General features: G+C 35.7%; 1 protein-coding gene across 6 annotated transcripts in view; it reads right to left on the bottom strand.

Moving 5' to 3' along the window:
• The window catches only part of SOCS5 (suppressor of cytokine signaling 5), a 144746-nt gene that overhangs the window by 76676 nt on the left and 48210 nt on the right, over positions 1-19860 (bottom strand). For 2 of the 6 annotated variants that reach the window (XM_074205302.1, XM_074205262.1), the window contains exon 1: positions 1-19860. This exon is cut by the window's left edge and continues 27441 nt beyond it. The exons of 3 other annotated variants lie outside the window; for them this stretch is intronic. The gene's annotated coding sequence lies outside the window, so the exon portion shown is untranslated. One more of the 6 variants, XM_074205278.1, reaches the window with a different exon arrangement.

The following is a 19860-nucleotide window of genomic DNA, read 5'->3' as shown; positions in this document are numbered from 1 at the left end:
ATAAAAAATTGCATTATTAATTATTGGGAAATAATTCTTTGCCTCCTATATTTGTGGTAATTCTTTAATACCTTATTGTAGAAACAATTTTCTAACTCCTTTCCCCAAATGGTATTGAACCCAACTTTAAAATTTTATTGGTTCAAGAAACTAAAGCCGTAAACTCTTGATATCATTTTCTGGTTGCCCAAGTACAAAACAACTAAAATGTCTATGCCTGGCACAATGGACAACTCAAGCTAGGGAACCTCTATCAGTTGAAGAAACACAAGGTGTCCTCAAAGCATATACTTCTGCTATGAGTAACTAAATCTCTTTTTTTGTTAACTTTGATGAACATATTGCCTGCAAGTGATATTTTGTTTCAATATTGAATCTAAATTACCAGGGAACTGGTCTGAGTAAGATCCAACCTAGAATACTTAGGATAGTAAACTTCTAACAAAACTATTTGAAGGAAAATAAATTTTATTCAATTAACATCCTCTCTTCTATTATGAGATATCCCCTGGTTCTAATGCTTTGGGAATTGGCATATCTATAATGTGTGTGTGTGTGTGTGTGTGTGTGTGTGTGTACACACATATATATTCATTATTCTGTTTATAATCTTCATAAATGAATGAAATTCAATCAAATTATTTCCAACTTCTTTCTTTCTAGGTAGAAGAAATCAAATTTTAGTTTGAGGGAAAACAGCAGCACCCTAAATATCTGGATCATTATGGTTACCCTTATCTGGATATAATGTACAACTACTAATATTCAAATGGCTTCCTTTCCAAAGAAGCAGGTTATAACTTGCTTAATCTAGGCTGTCCAGTGACTCATGTCCATGTTCTCCCAGTAAATTCACTCCTAGAATTCTACCCAAAATGCTAGGAGTCTTCCTCAATTTTACAAGCTCATATGATATGAATTCTATCCCAAACCCCTCATTTTACCAATGAAGTAACAAAGTCTAAAGAAGAAAGCAATTTTCCCAAGGTCACCCAGGTTTTAAGTAGCTCAGTCAGGATAATCCTTGTTATCTGATTCCAAATCTGGTACTAATGGAACATACAGATTGTCCATGGTCATCATGGGAGGATATTATTTTTCTATTTTGTTTCCAGTACTATTTCTGATAAAGATCAGCCTTTTTCTAAGTTTTTTAGACTTAAAAAAAAAACTAGAAAAACAGCTTCAAAAGTTGATTAATACTCTCAGGTCCCTTCCCTAGGTTACAATGAAAAACCTAAGTAGTTTTAATTATTTTTCACTAATATATTATTTTAAGCCTGCCAATAATGAAACATAAAAAGATGATCTTTTATAGTTTTCCTATGTTTTATTTTTTTAAGCTACCAAGGAAAGTATAATCCCTTATAAACTTCATTAATGTTTTCCAAGTGGTTTAGAAAAAAAAAGTTTAAGGATGAGTCTTTGAACCCACAATGTGCACATATTATACCCTAATCAGAGAATTGTCAGCTTTTGCCTTTTAAAAAATACTAAAAGTTTTAGGGGCAACTAGGTGGTGCAAGAGGATAGAGCACTGGCCCTGGAGTCAGGAGGACTGAGTTCTAACCTTTATTTTTGTTTCTCTGCAAATTCTACTACCTTTATATTTTTAAAAATTATAAAACTTCTTAAAATTTTAATATGTTCAAATTTTAATATGTATTTGCTCTTTAAAAGAACTCTAAGTATAACTTCTCATTCAATTTTTAATATATGTTTGTTCAAATTTTAACATGTATTTGCTCTTCAAAGGAACTCTAGGTATTAAAAAAAGTCATTCCTCAATTGACAAATGGTTAAAGGATATGCAAAGGCAATTTACATGAGGAGATCAAAGCAATCCAATCATAAGAAAAATTGCTCTAAATCATTACTTATTAGAGAAATGCAAATGAAAACTCCTCTGAGGTACTACCTCACACCTCTCAGACTGGCCAATATGACCAGAATGGATAATGATCATTGTTGGAAGGGCTGTGGGAAATCTGGGACATTATTACATTGGTGGTGGAGTTGTGAACTCATCCAACCTTTCTGGAGAGCAATTTGGAACTACGCCCAAAGGGCAACAAAAATGTGCATACCCTTTGATCCAGCAATGCCAGTACTGGGTCTATACCCTGAAGAGATGATGAAAAAGGGTAAAAACATCACTTGTGCAAAAATATTCATAGCAGCCCTCTTTGTGGTGGCAAAGAATTGGAAATCAAGAAAATGTTCTTCAATTGGGGAATGGCTTAGCAAACTGAGGTATATGTAACATGGCATGGAACACTATTGTTCTATTAGAAACCAAGAGCAATGGGAATTCAAGGAAGCCTGAAGGGATTTGCAAGAACTGATGCTGATTGAGATGAGCAGATCCAGAAAAACATTGTACACCCTAACAGCAACATGGGAGTGATGATCAACCTTGATGGACTTGCTCATTCCATCAGTGCAACAATCAGGGACAATTTGGGGCTGTCTGCAATGGAGAATACTATCTATATACAGAGAAAGAACTGTGGAGTTTGAACAAAGACCGAGGACTATTACCTTTAATAGAAAAAAAAAAACTGATATCTTGTCTAATATTTTATGTTTCTTCCTTAAGGATATGATTTCTGTCTCATCACATTCAATTTGGATCAATGTATACCATGGAAACAATGTAAAGACTGGCAAATTGCCTTCTGGGGGGGGGGGAAGTAAGATAGGGGAAAAATTGTAAAGCTCAAAATAAAATCTTTATAATTCAAAAAAAAGAACTCTAGGTATAACTTTTTAAGAGAAAGCATTCTTTTTTTTATTGTTTTATTTATTTGATTAAATAGTAAGGACTTAAAAGTCTGAGGGACCTGTGATGAGTTCCAATACTAACAATTACTAGATGCATGAGCATGGGCTACAACTAGCTGGCAGAATGGATAAAGAATCATCTTCATGAGTTCAAATCTGACCTCAGAAACTTCCTGGCTGAGAGACCCTGGACAAGTCATTTGACCATTTGCCCCAGTTTTCTAATCTATAAAATGAGCTGGAGAAGGAAATGGCAAACTAATCCAGAGTCTTTGCCAAGAAAATTTAAATGAGGTCATGAATAGTCAGATATGACTGAAATGATTCAACAAAATGACCATGGTTAAGTTATAATCTCCTGGAGTTCTTAGCTTCCTAATCAGTAAAATGCAAATAATGTGCAATTCCTTCAAGAAATAATTAAGTAGATATGCATGTGCTGTTTAGGTGAGAGATCATCTAGTAAAAGTTCAAAGCCACTGTCTACACACAGAATAGAAATGACAGCTCAGTCTTCTTGGGGCATACCAAATGTAAAATAGACCTGTCATAATAAATGAGCACCATCGATACAGACAGAAAGCAGAGACTGTTGCCAAAGATTACCAAGTCTTAAGAAAAAGACTAAAGACAATAAAGAAGAAAGTAGCACTCTTATTACTAATGCTCATCTAAGGCAAGGGATTCAAAACAGAAAAGTCCATTAAGGAAGTGAAACAACTGGTTAAGAAGATGGTATTGCAGAGAGGGGATTTAAATGTCTACAATTAATAAAGGAATGTCAGGTATGGAGAATTTTTGACCAGTGTCTTGAAAATCTAATCCAAATGGGCTTTAAACTTAAAGGGAGAAAAAATTCAAGTTCACCTATCAAGCTAAAAACCAAAAAGAACTGCTACAACACCCTAAAGCTCACCAGACCACAAAATACCAAGCCCCCCCCCCCCCAAAAAGGGGAAAAAAAGAGTAAAGGGGAATAATATAAATTGAGAAACTGGTTCATGTGAGGAAATATATGTAGCAGAGATCACAAACACCCTTCTACACCCCAAAATTGTGACCAGGGTCCCTACTCCCCTGGCCTATAGCCAGTCTTAACAAGGTCTTGCACCCAGTGGCAGCAGAGGGTCCCCTGTAATCTCCTTCAGGGATTCCCTCAGTTCTAGAAATAGCTTGCCATCTCTAGGCCCAGAATTCCTGGTTGCTGCTCGAAGCAGCTCCCACCTTAATGTCACAGCACTCCCCTACTGACCATCTAAGTTATCCTGGGTAGGAAAAAAATCTCACCCCCAAACTTTACTAACTACCATCCAGAACTGGATTTGAGATGTTATTTTAAAGTTGATTGCAGGGGAATATCTGGAGAGTTCAGTTGACTTGCTCTCTCTTCAACATCTTTCTTCGAATACTATAACCTCTTAAATTACCTTAATGATCATTTTTCAGAGAAATTATTATTTTACTATTAGTAACTAATTATTCATTTGTGATCCACCTTTTCCTTTTATTTTATTAAACTCAACTCTTGAAAAAGTTGATCTCTGAAGGACATGGTTGAGGGATGGAATTTGCTCCTAGCCCCCCCAAGGAATAGACCCCACCCAACTGGGAGACTTAGTTTCTGTTTAGAGTATAAACAGAATCTAGTCTGGGTGAGTCCTTGCCTGGGGGAAGAACCCACTGTCCTTGATTCCCCTCCATTAGAATTTAGGGTAATTCAGTTCATGATAATAATGTTTGCCTTTCATTCTAGAAAAAGACCATGACATCAGGGAGCTGATAACATGAAAAGTTCATGAACTAGATCTGAGTGAGGGGGTATTGTGCTAAGTCACCAACTTCACTTTGTCCTTCAAAGTCATCTGAGTCCAGTGGTCAAATATGAATCAGGGATGCAAGGCAATTAAGTGACTTGCCCAAGGCCATACAGCTACTAAGTATCAAGTATCTGAGGCTGGATTTGAACTCCAGTCCTCCTGACTCCAAGGCCAGTGATCTGGTCAGTGCTCTGTGAAAGAAAGAGAAAACTAAACGAAGAGGTCCAGATGGAAATGGTTTCCTCTGCCCAGATACCTTGAGGCAGCTGAATCTCAAGATCAAACCACAGTCTCTACAGGAGGAGCTGAAGACTTTTAGAGCATCTCATTAAATGTTCACCAATTAGGGTTGATTTTCATTTGTCAGGAAAGTTTCCATTCAGAAGGGATTTAAGGCATTTGGGGATCTCCCTTGCTATTAATGATTACCAAGAGAAACAAATGACCATTAACTTATGGATTGCTGGCTAACCTAATTAATATTAATTATTAAACAGAAATTTTGTCTTTCAGGATTTTTCTTCTGTCACAGTTTCAACCCTCCAAATACAGAGGAACCAACAAAGAGATAGTCTATTCTATTTTTGATTCTCAATGACAGGGAAGGACTGGTTGCTTCAGTGGAAATAATGGAAACCTGGGGGAGGAAATGAAGATCTTAGAACAGATAAGAAAACAAAGAATATAAAAGACCTCAATATGAATATATGGGTAATTCCATAACCAAATTAGATAGATATGTATAGAAGATGGAAATAAGAACAGGTAAAGAATAAACAGAAAGGTATGACAGTACTTGTAAGAAGAGTGCCAGGGTTGATAAAGTTCTGAATTAGCTAAGACTGATAAGGGCAGCTAAAGGTAACCCCCCCCAAAAAAATAACATATATATCATTTCAAATGTTTTGGGGAAAAATGATGAAGAAACGATAGAGAGGATGTTTGTTCAAAAATGAAGCAGATGATGAAAGGGTCAACGATTTGCTATATATTTTGTTTCTTTTATCTCTTCCAAAGAAGATGAACCTAAGGGGTGGCTAGGTGGCGCAGTGGATAAAGCACCAGCCCTGGAATCAGGAGTACCTGGGTTCAAATCCGGTCTCAGACACTTAATAATTACCTAGCTGTGTGGCCTTGGGCGATTACCTAGCTGTGTGGCCTTGGGCAAGCCATTTAACCCCATTTGCCTTGCAAAAACCTAAAAAAGAAAATGAACCTATACTAGAATAGGGCAAAATGATTAATAGGAAACTAATAGTCCAAAGTGAGGAGCAAAAAAAAAAATAACAAAAACAACTAACTATCCTGAATGCATTCAAGTCACCTGATTCAAATGAACTATAACCTGTCAAAGACATCTAAAAGGTGTGGAGAACAGGAGCAAACTGAAGAACCCTCCGTGTAGATCTAAGAGCAATGAGTGGAAGTTGCAGGTTGTATGAACTGAGGTGAGCAGAATCTGGAGAACAATTCATCCAATAAGTCTTCTTTTTCTGTGAATAAGAGCCAGGGTAGAGGAGGAAGGGGGCACAGATAGGGTGGTCCCCTCCCCCCCAAAAGACAATAGAACAGAGGGAAGAAGGCATTATAATCAGAGCAGCTCTGAAAATTACATGCTAAATTTATCCAAAATTTAAAAGAAAAGTAAGCTACACATAATGAGGTTTGATGAATAATCCTCTTCTGTTCTTAAATGTACTATGGTACTTATTTTTATTGGGTTTAAATTCACAATACAAATAAATGTGTTTTCAAAACAGCAAAAAACATTAGTTGAGGCTGGCTGTCAAAACCTTAGTAGTAAGAGAAAGAGAAATCTCCAATGGTTTTGGCTACAAAAGCTTCCAGAAAGAACAAAGTCTATCAGTCAATAAACATTTATTAAGAGCCCTTCAAAGATCAGGAACTGTCCAAAGTTCTGGGGATACAAACAGGAAAAAGACTGTCCCAGTTATTGAGGAGCTTATAATCTAATGAGGTAAGAAACATAAAAGGAAGCTGAAAATAAAGAATTACAGAAGTGTGTAGGTAGAGAAGGAAAAGATGGCTAACTTGGGTCCCTGTCCTTAAATAGAGGTTTTATAGTTCAATGTTCTATACTCAAATCAGAGAGTACAAATGAAGTGCTAGAGTACTAAAGTTGATCAGATCTCATGGGAGATTTTTTCAATGACTGGATTCCAGAAGTCCAAAGAAGTCCAAAAAAAGAATGCAAGTGGAACAAAAATAAAGAGTTTTGAACTGGTCTCCCTCCTTAACCACAGACAATCCTTCCAGAATGTAAAAAGAATAGATAACTTTGTTGTTGTTTGACAACTGTTGTTTTCAGTTGGGTCAGACTCTTCATGAACCCATTTAGGATTTTCTTGGCAGAAATACCATTTCCTTCTCCAGCTCACTTTACAAATGAGGAAACTTAGGGTAAACAGGGTAAAAGAGACTTACTTGTTCAGGGGCAGCTAGGTGGATGGAGCACAGGCCATGGAGTCAGGAAGACCTGAGTTCAAATTCTGCCTCAGACACTAATAATTACCAAGCTGTGAGACCTTGGGCAAATCATTTAACCCCACTGCCTTGAAAAAGAAAAAAAAAGAGAAAGAAAGAGAGAGACTTGCTCAGAACTTAGGAAAATGAGACTTCCTGGCTTCAGGTCTGGCACTCTATCTTACTGTACAACTTGGTTGCTGAGGTAACTTTGCAATAACTCAAATAAAATACATTATATTTGGTCAACTTATGCTTAAAAGCACAGAAAATACTCAAAGACTACCTCTCTACTTTTTAAGTTATCAGAAAGAAAAAAGTATTCTTTTTGCAATGGGAGCAAACTAGGGAACCCCTGAGACCCATGTATGTTCTTATTTAGTACTGAAGGGAAATATAGGGCCTACAAAGCAAACCTGAGGGGAGAAACCCCAATCTTATCTAAGACAAGGTTGTTACACCAATTTGGAAGGAGGGATAGTAGCTTTGGCTTTCTAGCTTTTGTCATTTTCCTGAATGTGGTGTAGCTTAGAATTCTTTGCACATGGTTTGTGAGAGTAGACTCCTCCATGTGAATCCGAGTCAGGATCTTAAGGTTTCCTCTTTTGATCTGCTTCTTTCCCTGAGAAAAGGAGATCATATAGTAATTGTGAAGAGGAGTGAGTGGTTACCCTGGGAATTCAGGCATTCCTAAGAGTGAGATGCACCAGAGGAGGTGCCCCAACAACTTCTATGGCATCTTTGAAGAGATAACTGTGACAATTTTGAAAAGATTACCACATGAGCATAACCCATGGTCTGGTTTGGCAGAAGATATGAATTTTGAGGGAGTTTAAACAGTAAAGAGTCAGGAAAAAATGTTTCACTTTTGATGTTTTTGGTATCAATCTCCTGAAATATTATAATCAGACTTTTAAGTTATTGTTTTTACATTTAAGTTTTTGTCATTGAGTACTTCTGAGTCTCTTACCTGTCTTTTACCTGGAGGAAAAAAAAAAACAGTGACCCAGACTCAATGGCCTCTAAGATCCCTTCTAGTTTTAAATGTATTTTCACAAGATCACCAACCATAGTTCAGATTCTCAGCAGTTTCTGCTTGGAATACTATAACTATACTATATAATACTATAATTGCCCAACTGGTTTCCTTAATTTTCCCTATCTTCTTTTTCTAATATATTTTCCACATAAACACCAAAGGAGTCTTCCTTCTGATTAAAAATATCTTCAATGTCTATCTATATCCTTAATATACAAACTCAGCTGCTCTACTCTGAGACTTCTCTGACTTCTCTACTATTTCTTCAGTCAGATGGATAGCTTTTCCAAGTGTCCCCCCCGCCTTTCAGCTTCCTTTTATGTATTATCTTTCCCCCACTAGATTATTTAAGCTCCTTGAAGGAAGAGGCTGTCTTTCATTTTTAGTATTTGTATCCTCAGTAATTAGCACACAGCCTGGAATATAGTAGCAATTAGGTGGAGTAATGGAAAGGGTGCTGCGTCTGGAGTCAGGCAGACTTGAGTTCAAATTTGACCTCAAAGACTAGCTGAGTGGACAAGTCCCTTCACCTCTACTTGCTGCAGTTTCCTCAAGCATAAAATGGGGATAATAATAGCCACTACCTCCTCAGAGTTGTTTGAAGATTAAATGACATGCTTCATATTTGATACAATGTCCGGTACATAGTAGGTATTATATAAAATACTGATGTTCCCATCTTCATTTAATGGCTTCTACAGGACAAATGCCTTGCTCTTTGGGGGCAGTGGAGTGGTGCAGTGGATTGAGTGCAGACATGTAGAACTTCTTCCTGAGTTCAAATCTGGTCTTATTGTTGCTACTTATACTACTTACTACCCTGGTCAAGTTACTCCACTTTGTTTGCCTCAATTTACTCATCTGAAAAATGAGCTGAAGAAGGAAATAGCAAACCATTCCAGTATCTCTGTCAAGAAAATTTTAAATAGGGTCATAATGAGTCAGAAATGACTATACAACAACAAAGGTACTTTGTAGCTCTAAATCTATGAGAATATTCTTACAAAATAGGTCAGTTGCCACCTCTTCTCCAAAGCATCACCTGAAATACCTAGTTCATTCCCTCTTTTTCTTTTTGGAAAAAAGGACTATTTTTTGCCACTGAATCTCTAGCATCTAGTAAGTAACATTTGTTGAACTACATTACTTAATTTGTTAATTACATAAATGAATAAAAAAATTTGTTATTATTTTTGGTCATATGAATTTAAAAGTTTAAAAAATGAGGTTATAAAAGTCTCTCTGGACCATCTCTCTAAATAGAACTAAACAGAACTCTCTAAATAGATACTTTATTGAAATAATTATGTATTAAGAATATTACAAAACCAGCTCTGCCCTCTTACACTATTGCTAGGATTGAGTTCACAAATCACTCATTTTAAATTTACTTCATTCTACCACATAGGTCTTTAAAACTCATTAATAATTCCAACTCAGAAAAAAAGATTCTAAGCAGCCATAAATACCCTCTCTTTTCTGCAAACACTTTAATCCTCTCATATGACAGTGGCATCATACTTTACAATAGTTATTTCAAAAAAACATTTAAGTAGTACCTGTTTTATGTCAGGCACCATGCAAGTATCTGAGGCTGGATTTGAACTCCCATCTTCCTGACTCCAAGGCCAGTGCTCTATTCACTGAGTCATCCAATTTGCTTATCAACTGATTGACTTCTGAGGTAGCAGGGGACCTTCTTGACTGAAAATAAACCTAGAGCCAATTCCTTTCAGACATCAAGACAGACAGATCAAGAGCTTGAATTCAAGAACTCTGGAACTAAAAGTAATTTCCCTTCTCTTTTCACCATCCCTGCTTCTAGCCAAGACCCCGCAACCATCACTGAAGGGGATTGACTTGTGTAGAAAGGCGCACATTCCTCATTACCAAAAATACTAGTCTCTGATTAACTGCCACTAACAGCCAGGAAAATCAAGCAAGAGCCTCAGCATGCCAGTACTCCCTCAGACAGGCCTGCTTCTACCCTTCCCTTGAAGTCATCATATATGGAAGCAACTCCTCTACAGATGCAACTGCTTCTCCACCTCCTCAGCAAGCACAGCTATCAACAATTCAGGAAAAAAAAAAAAAAACCAAAGTTCTTGGCACCAAGGTCCTTGGTATTGTCAAATGTCTTAAAATTAGAAATAATGATTTAGTCTGTGTAAATATTAAAGCAGACATTAGTATCTGCATTAATGCCACACCCCTAAGGATCACATGGGTTAGCTCCTCTATTAGAATGTGAACTCCTTGAAGGCAGTGTCTCCACTTTTCTACTTTTATCCTCAGAGCTTTGCACATAAGTGAGTACTTAATAAAAGCCTCTAATTCATTCATTTAAATGGGAGTTCTAAGAGGCAGAATTGAGAAAGGAGTACATTCTAAGTATAGGGCACAGCCTGAACAAGGGCACAATGGCAAAAGTTGAAACGTTATGAGTGGGAAGCAGTAAGTAACCTAGTCTGACTAAAGATCAGAGTACTTGAAGGAAAATGTATAATCAATCAAGAAAAACAGGCTAGTACAATATTAAGAATGGCTTTAACCCCAAAGAGAGGGGCTTGTATTTTAACCTAAAGGTAATGGGGAGCCAATGAAGTCTGATAAGCAAAGGAGGATCATCATTTCCTTCATTTAGGAATATCAATGTGGCAGGTGTGTGGAAGATTATAGTGGGGAAAAAATAATCCAGGCAGAAAGTGATGAGAGCTTGACTAGGGTAGTTTTGGTGCAAGTAGAGAGAAGGGGATGGATTTTAGAATTATTAAGGATGTGAAGTCAACAAGATTTAGCAAGTGACTGGTGAAGAGAAGTGTGAAAGAGAGCAGGATGACTCTTGCATTTCAAATATGGATAATGGGAAGAATGATGGCGCCCTCAAGATAAATAGGAAAGTTGGATTAGGAGAGAGAGGCAGATTTTGGAGGAAGGATGCAGGATTTGAGATACTTATAGTAAACTGAGATGGGTATGTCTAGCAGGCAGTTGAGGCAATGGGAACAGAGCTCAAGAGAGATAAAAGAGCTATTTTTAAGTAGAGATGGGAATTATCTGCATAAATTGACAATTGAATCCATAGAAACTGATGAGATTACTAAGTAAGAGAGTGTAGGTAGAGAAATGGGAAAGGTCAAGTCCCTGATACAACCTCACAGAGGCAGACTTAAAATGGAGACCCAGAAGGACCAGTCTGACAGGAAGGAAGAGAAACACAACAGTGGAGTATCACAAAAATTAAGGGAGGAGCAAATGATGGGGAGAAGGGGTGGGAATCAAGGAGTGTCAAAAGTTGAAGAGTAACTAAGAATAATGACACATGAGAAAAGGTCCATGAAGTCAGCAAAAGAATAAAAAATGTTTTGAATCACTGACGACTCTAGAGAAAGCAGTTGATAGGAACAGAAGTCAGAATACAAGAGACTGTAAAATGATGGAGAAAAGTAGAAGCAAAAGTATAGGCAACTTTTTCTAGGAATTTGGTTGTGAAAAGAAAAGGAGATTATTCTTCTACTAGAACTATAAATTTCTTAAGGACATAATCTTACTAATTATTTTCTGTATTCCTCACTATGACTGACAAAAGACGGTTCAAGAGACAGTGAGGAATCTTCTATCAATATGAATTTGCAACTGAACTACAATCTAAAATTATTTTCAAGATGAGTAAGGAAAGGGAAGAAAGAAATACAAGGTCAGGTGACTTGCTCAGGGTCACAAGGTCACAAGGACAGGGAGAACTTTATTAGCATGTCTTCTTGATATAGGGTCCAGCTATCTAGCCATTACACCAGGTTTTCTCTAATCAGCCAAACAGACTGGAGCTAAATAAATATTTGTTGAACAAATCCCTTGAAAGACCAGGATGGGGAAACTGACTGTTTTTTTAGGGTCCTCCCTCTAAGGTTTTTGTAACATGGTTTTATTCAAATAAGATTAATGTGTGTATGCACACAGTATTATTTATAATTTCAAGAAAAATATATCTATGCTCAAAAATATATCCAAATACCACTTAGATATACTTTGGAATTATACTCATCATTGCTTCCCCTTCTGGGATTAGGTGAGAAGTGATTTTATGATTCATCTCATCAAATACAAGAATGTCAATTTAATTTTGAGTTAAAACAGTCTATAAACTAAATGCTTAAAAAACTCATTACAGTGTCTACAGTAACTGATTACTACATAAACATGCTAAGCAATGTGAATTGGCAGGGCAAGGGTGTCATGTATTAATTTAATTACAAAAAAAGTTTCCAAACTCTTATTAAGGATTAGGCACTTGCTAAGGAGGCAATGAACACACATATGTGGGGAAAAATCATCAGTCCCTGCTGCCAGTGAGTTTATAGCCTAGTAGGGAGAATAAGAATAACTTAACTATAAAAATCAAGAATCTGTGATTCCATTAATTGCAAGGGTTCTTAACAAGGACCAATGAATTTTTTTAAAAAAAAGAAAATATTTTGCAAGCTAATTGGTTTATTTTGTAATTCTTTGTATTTGTAATGGACAGCTAGATGGCAGTGGATAGAGTCAAGAGTCAAGAAGACTAAGGTCAAAACCAGCCTCACACATTTACTACCTGTGACCCTAGGAAAATCACTTAATTCTGTTTGCCTCAGTTTCCTCTTCTGTAAAGTGAGGATAATAATAGTACCTATCTCCCACAATCATTGTGTAAATAAAATAATAACTGCAAAGCACTTAGCATAGAGTCTGGAATATAGCAAATGTTATATGATAGCTTTTACTTTATATATTTTAAAACATAAGATCCCTGAGCTTCATCCAATTGCCCAAAGAGCCTTTGACATACAAAAAGTTAAGAATCTTCAGTAATAGCATGAAGCATAAACAAGGAAAAGTATTAAGTGATAGTATCTTCAGAGAAAAGACAGATTTCAATGACTAACAGGTGGCAAAAGGGAAAAAATGGAAAAACTGAAGAAACAGGGAAGTTTAAAGAAGTTCTTTGACAACAGAAAGATTTCTAAGGGGCACCCTGGACAGAGACTGTATACTGAACTATCAATAATGACAGTGGGCATGGGTACCTAATATTGGGTGAGCCCCTAGTTTACTTCTATGAGTATTTTTAATTTATTTTATTTTATTAAATGCAATGAGGTTAAGAGCAACTTACCCAAGGTCACACAGCTAGGCAATTATTAACTGTCTGAGACCATATTTGAACTCAGGTCCTCCTGACTCCAGGGCCGGAGCTCTATCCAATGTGCCACCTAGCTGCCCGCAATTTCTATGAGTATTAATGAGTCCATGTCACAAAATAGAATACCTAGGTCATGCACTTTGGAAGGAAGGACCCAAAAACAATGATAACATCTCAGATACAAACTGATAAAAATATAGAAAAAATTAGCAAGAGGAAAGAGCTTACCCAGGGGGTAATTTTAGATAAGAAGCAGTAGAGCAGGACTTTGGAAAGTAAACTAAAAGGACTGCCAGCCATAAAGTCAAGTCCGTCTTTTAACTTCTTTTGAATATGTTTTCTTTCACTGGCAAAATTCAAAACAGTTGATTTTTTTTCAGGAAGAAGAATTAAAATGCACTTTTCCCTAAGGCTAATATGAATGAATTGAGCAATTCAGGATAATTATCCTTCAAAATTATTGTTCTAAGCAAGATCAAAAAAAAATTTTAAATCAGATTAGGTTTAGTTATATCATATCCTGGGTTACCAAGAACTAGTGTAGTGTCAATAATCACAAATTTTATATGCATATTGACATATAGACAATTTCATATGTACTACTTAAATAATACACTGTTTCCACAGTCTTCATTCCTAACTGCCATGAGCACATTTGTTTCCTCTTAATTTTGGAAAGAGGCAGATTCATACTTGGAGAGCTTTTTTTTCCCTTTCTTTTAACCTAAATGACTGGCAGCTGTCTAACCTAAAGAAAAAAAAAAGATGAAACTAGACAGGACAAGCAATGCAAGACATTGTTCTACAGCACAATGAAATCAAGCACTTTAAAAAAAAAATTTCCATCCCTGATCAGTCATGTATCCATGACTTTATTCATGGTTGACAGATTATCTAGAAATAATCATTATTCTTCTGTTTATTTTTATGATAAACCATATACAACATGGTGAAAGCTGGTTATAAAGTAATTCATTATACAATGGAACTGGATATCACCTAAGGACAGAATGAGCCAACTTAATGGGAAAATGAACTATATATAATTCAATATAATGTGGTATTTCTTAATTTCTGAAATATCCAACTTTTATGCCACACAGTATTAATATGCTAGGTTCTTCAAGAAAGAGACTGAATCTTCTCTTTCCTCAGCAAAATGCCTTATTGATATTTAATAATGAAATGGTCACAAATTATAACAAACGTGTAACATTTAACTCAAAATCTGAATTGTAAGATAAGTTCATTACTTTTCAGTTTAATTAAAGAAGAACTTATTTATATACCTTATATATATCCAAGGTTGGGATGTATGAACAAAACTTAAAAAGTTCCTAACTTCAAGAAGCTGGCTTTATACTGAGGAATGAATATATGTCAACTGATAAATGAAAAATATTCTGAAAGAGAGAACCACTAACAACCAGGGTGATTAGGAAAGACTTCCCTATCAGATGACATATAAGAGGCAAGCCTTAAAGGCAATTAGCAATTCTAAAAGATATTTTATCTTAGAAGTCAAAAGAAGCCACTAAAAATTCTTAAGCAGGGAAGTAAAATAGCTCAAACCCAAGCTTTTGGAAAAGTATTCTGACAACTAGGCAGAGCATAGAAGGTAGGAAAAAGAAAGAACTAGAGCAATAGTCCATTTAGGTGGACACAGATTCCCAAGAAGTTGTGAAAACCAAAGCAATAAGAGAGGCAACTAATTAGAAGTGGTATATCCGTATATGTGTCACTGAATATAAATTCTCTGGAGACAAGAACTGTTTTAGTTGTCTTTGTACTGCCAGGACCTCATCTGGCTCTTTGAACATAGTAAGTTAGTAAAAAATGCCTGATGAATTTAACCAAGGAAGACTGGAGCTCAAAAGAGACTAGGCTGGATATACAGATTTGGGAGTCATTAAGCAGAGACCTAATTATAGCCACAGAAGGAGATGGGGGGAAAAAAAATAAGAAAGAAGACATATAAAGAGAGAAGAGGGCCTAGAATAAGGGAATGACTTAAAAGTAATAACTAGCCAAGGACACTGAAAAGGTATGGTCAGACAGAAGAAGAATCTAGAAAACTAAGAAGAGAGTGGTTTATTTTTCATTAAGAAAGGCAATCTATACCACTTGCCATTATGGGTAGAAATGTGCATCCTAGGTACCTAGTCTTTTTTGTTTGTTTTTTGGGGTTGAGGGCAAGGTAAAGGGGTTAAGTGACTTGCCAAGGTTACATAACTAGGTTAATTATTAAGTGTCTGAGACTGGATTTGAACTCGGGTCTTCTTGACTCCAGGCAGGTGCTATATCCACTATGCCCTGTACCTGTTCCTCCTTTTCCCTCTACTCTTTACACCTATTCTGTCTTTTGTCTTATCCTCCTGCTTATGCCCAAGAGAGAAATCCATAATTAAAGTTTAATTTATCTGTTGTCACTCAAGACTAAAAAGCTAATCCCTTTCTAGTTCATCAACATTTATAAATATAATGGCTTTCCTGAGCCCAGAAACAGATATAAATCTAAAACCATATTATTGATTTTTTTCATCTTCCTGAGTAAAGTGTCTCACCTAAAAAAATAGGCAAAAGTAGTAGATTGGAAAATATAGAGAGTGCATTCAAGGACACAGCACACATCAAATGAACTCAAGAAAGTTGCTGTATGTTACAAAAAACTAGTTAAAACTAGGAGGCAATCCCAGCATAATAATAGCACATATTTACATGGTGCTTTGTGGTTTATGTAACACTACATTTTTTTAATCTCAGTTCATCACTTTAAGCATACATTTTTTTTTCTTAGATTTTTCAAGGCAATGAGGTTAAGTGGCTTGCCCAAGGCCACACAGCTAGGTAATTATTAAGTGTCTGAGGTCGGATTTGAAGGCATACATATTAAGGTTTCAGGTTTAAGAGAAACAAGATGATATGAAGTCCTATGTAGAGATAAGGAACCAAGGAAATAATACAAGTGAAAAAGCGGAGGAAGGACTAAAATCAGAATACAAAGAATTGAGGATTGGAAGTAGTGAAACCTTAAACAGGAAATATAGGAAAGAAAAACAAAACTTTAGGAAATGTATCATTAACCAAAGAGGCAAATTTCATTCAAGCTGTCACCAACATCATAAGCCACACCTGGCTTAAGGCCATGACACTGTACTACACCTTTGGTACAAATGAAACCAAGAACTATATTTTTAAAAACTGGAACATTATATCATATCACTTAAAACCTAACATTTTACCAATAAAATCAGAATAACTTTAGTTCAACAGAAGACAATGTTTGATGATTTTCTAATGGTCAATATTAGAGAAAATGTGGCTGGCATAAGAATTTGTATTTCTACAACAGGGTTTAATCAAATGGACCTTTTCAATCTTTTCTTTTATTATTTTCCTATTTTAGCTGTTATACATCCTTTGTTCACCAGGTTCACAATCATGGAATCCTCTTCAAGAATTTACCCTCTCTCACTCCCCAATTGAATTCAATCAGTTGTCAAGTTTTATCAATTCCTCAGCCTCTCTTGTCTCTTACTCCAGGCACAGTACTTAGTCCAGGGCTGCATCATCACCTCTTGCCTGGACTATTGGATGTCTCTGAATTAATCCTCCTACCTCAAGTTTATTGTTTACTCAGTTTACTCATTGGTCAAACTACTATTAACTCATGGCCTGACCACACCAATTCTCTACTCAAGAAGCTCAAAGTAGCTCTACTGCCTGTAGGAGAAAATACAAATTCCTCATTTGGCACTTAAAACCTTTCACAATCTAGCTCTTGCTAACCTTCCGAGGTTTATAGAGCACATTAATCCCTTTCAGAACTCTACATTCCAGGCTAAGTGACCTAGTTGGTTTTCCCCATACAGGACATTCCATCTCCCACCCCTGACTTTGCAAATGCTCTGTCCCTAGCTGGGGAATGTATCCCTTTCATCCCCACCCAGCCAGTTAAAATCCTTGGCTTTCCTCTAGGTTTGGATTAAGCATCACCTTCTCCAAGGCCTGGTCCCATCCTGTTTGTTAGTGACCCTCCATCGCAAGCCACCCCATCATTGAAATTAATAACTTAATGATTATGTGCATACTTTGCAATTATATACATGACTTTCCCCTTTCTCAAAAGAATGCAAGCTCCCTGAGAGTTTTGTCTTTATCTCCAATGTCTAGCACAGTGACAGGCCTTTTACTAACTAGACCTTAATAAATTTTGTCAAATTTTGTCAAAAGTATTTTCTTCTTCACTTCAAGAATAATTACAAAACTTGTTCTTATTTCATATGTAAGTAAACCAAGGCACTGAAAAGTGAAATGATTTCACTGTGATCCACAAAATTAATGTTTGAGTCTTAACAAAACTTAGAAAAACCTCCCACAAAAACAAAAGAAACAAAAGGCACTGGCTCAATAAGCAATTCTTACATGGATATGGATATGTGTGTTTCCTAAGTAACAAGCAAATTACATTCTATTAAATAAGTTTTTAGAAACCCATCTAGCATGTTAAAGGTAGGCAAATGCACTGAATAGCCCAAGCCCAAACACAGCATAAGCAAAATAAATATTTGTTGAATGTTTTACACACATATCTAAATAAACCGAAGGAAATGAGAATTAATTCATCAGAATTAATCATGGAATTGCATCACAATTCTTAAGACAAAAAAAATTTAATTACTAAATTTTCATTTTTATTATGTCAAAATGGAAAGAAGGCTAGCTTTGCCAAGAAAATCTGAGTCTCAGTCCCACTTCTGACACGTGAAGATTGTGTGACTTTGGACATGTCATTTAAGTCTTCTGCTCAAGGCAACTCTTTGGGACTTAAAATTGCACTGACAAAAGGTTTTATAAAAATCCACTTTAACATTAAAAGAAAAAACCCTTAAGGGTTTTAAAGTCTTATAAAAGAACTTTGTCTAGAATGAAATTTTAAATTAAGAATGCAAAAAATCAAACCTGTAGCTGCTAAGGAATCTTACCAATTAAAATAATTGTAATTTTAAAAGACAAATAAAGATGGATGATTCCCTTTCTTCAAAAAAGTACTAAGTACTTAGAAGAGTATTCTTTAAATTGTCCAATTAAAGTCAGTCAAGTTTATTTTCATTTGAAAACTATTACAAATCAATCCAGTACATGAAATAACCCCAAAATATTTTATAGTTGACTTTGGAATACATTTTACACATGAAGACACACATCCACCCAAGAGAAATGGCAGGCCCAGCACCAGAATACCAGCTTTGTCACTCTATGACCCTGGGTAAGTCACTAGATTGTGAACTTTGGTTTCTTCATCTGTAAAACTTTAGGATTGAACAGATTATCTCTGAAGTTCAGTTCTAACATGACATGATTTTATCTTTAAAATGCATGTAATTATTACTTTGTGGTGTTATAAAAATAAATTAGATAATGTAAAGCATTTAGTATCAATATACACATACAATAAAATTTATACATTCTTATTAATGTTTGCAAATTTGGCTTCATATTTTGAATGCATTCCATACGCAGGATCTTCCCTGGCTATTTGGTTAGGCTTAGCTGAAAGTATAAAAACATTTTTTGCTTCAGATAAGCCTCAAAGTGGATCACATAAGTATGAATATATTATTTCTAAGTCATTTTAGGACACTGTTCTATGCCCCAAAATATTCTCCCTAGGAAAAAAAATCAAAGTTAAATTTTAGATGCAAGATGCATATGGAGAACAAAAAATAATTATCTAAATAAAAATCAAAGAAAAAAAATGTCCATTAAAAACCAACTGTCAAACCTTTAGGAGCAATTTTTTGATACAGAAAAAAAAAGCATAAACCACCTTTTTCCTCAAAAGTTTTTCTTTTATTTGACTTTTTTCTATATTTTTCTTTCTATATGCATATCTGTTCAAGAAGGCATAAATGACTTTTCCAGTTTTTATTAAATTTATAAAAATTAATAAAACCAGCAATTCTTGTGTGCATTTTCTGTTACCTAGGCAAATTTTTAAATAAATGTCACGTAAAAGCAAGAAGATTACTATTGAGACAAGCCTCTGACATTACAATTCCTTCAACCTGATTTTTGAAATGCTTTCCAGGGCCCTAAGCTATCAGTTGTTAATAATTTTACATCAAGCAACCAGAAAAAAAAAATGTTGAAACTTAATAGTTTTTAAACCAAGTAAAATGGGGTAAAAGTATCACTCCAAGCACATTTAAACCGATTACGGTTTAGTTACTAAGTCAAAAAACAATTTCTTTCCGTGTAGCAACAAAACAATACAGAGCAAATGTTAAAATTGGGAAGTTGCTGGACAAGTTACTGAGCCCCAGGAGGAGGAGTGACTAGGAACAAGTCCCCAGTTGTAACAGGGCGATGTTTATAAGAGGGCAAAATGCAAATATATATATATATATATATATATATATTCATACACACACATGTATGTACATACGTGTGTATGTGTCTATGTAAAATGTACAACCAGGTCGGCGAGGAGCTTCTGGGTGGGACAAGCGTGCCCAAGTGTCAAAGCCGCTCACCAGAGCCGCCTCTCCCGA

This window comes from Macrotis lagotis, chromosome 1 (genome assembly GCF_037893015.1).
Source record: "Macrotis lagotis isolate mMagLag1 chromosome 1, bilby.v1.9.chrom.fasta, whole genome shotgun sequence".
Classification (NCBI taxonomy): domain Eukaryota; kingdom Metazoa; phylum Chordata; class Mammalia; order Peramelemorphia; family Peramelidae; genus Macrotis; species Macrotis lagotis.
This window is presented reverse-complemented; position numbering and strand designations above follow the sequence as displayed.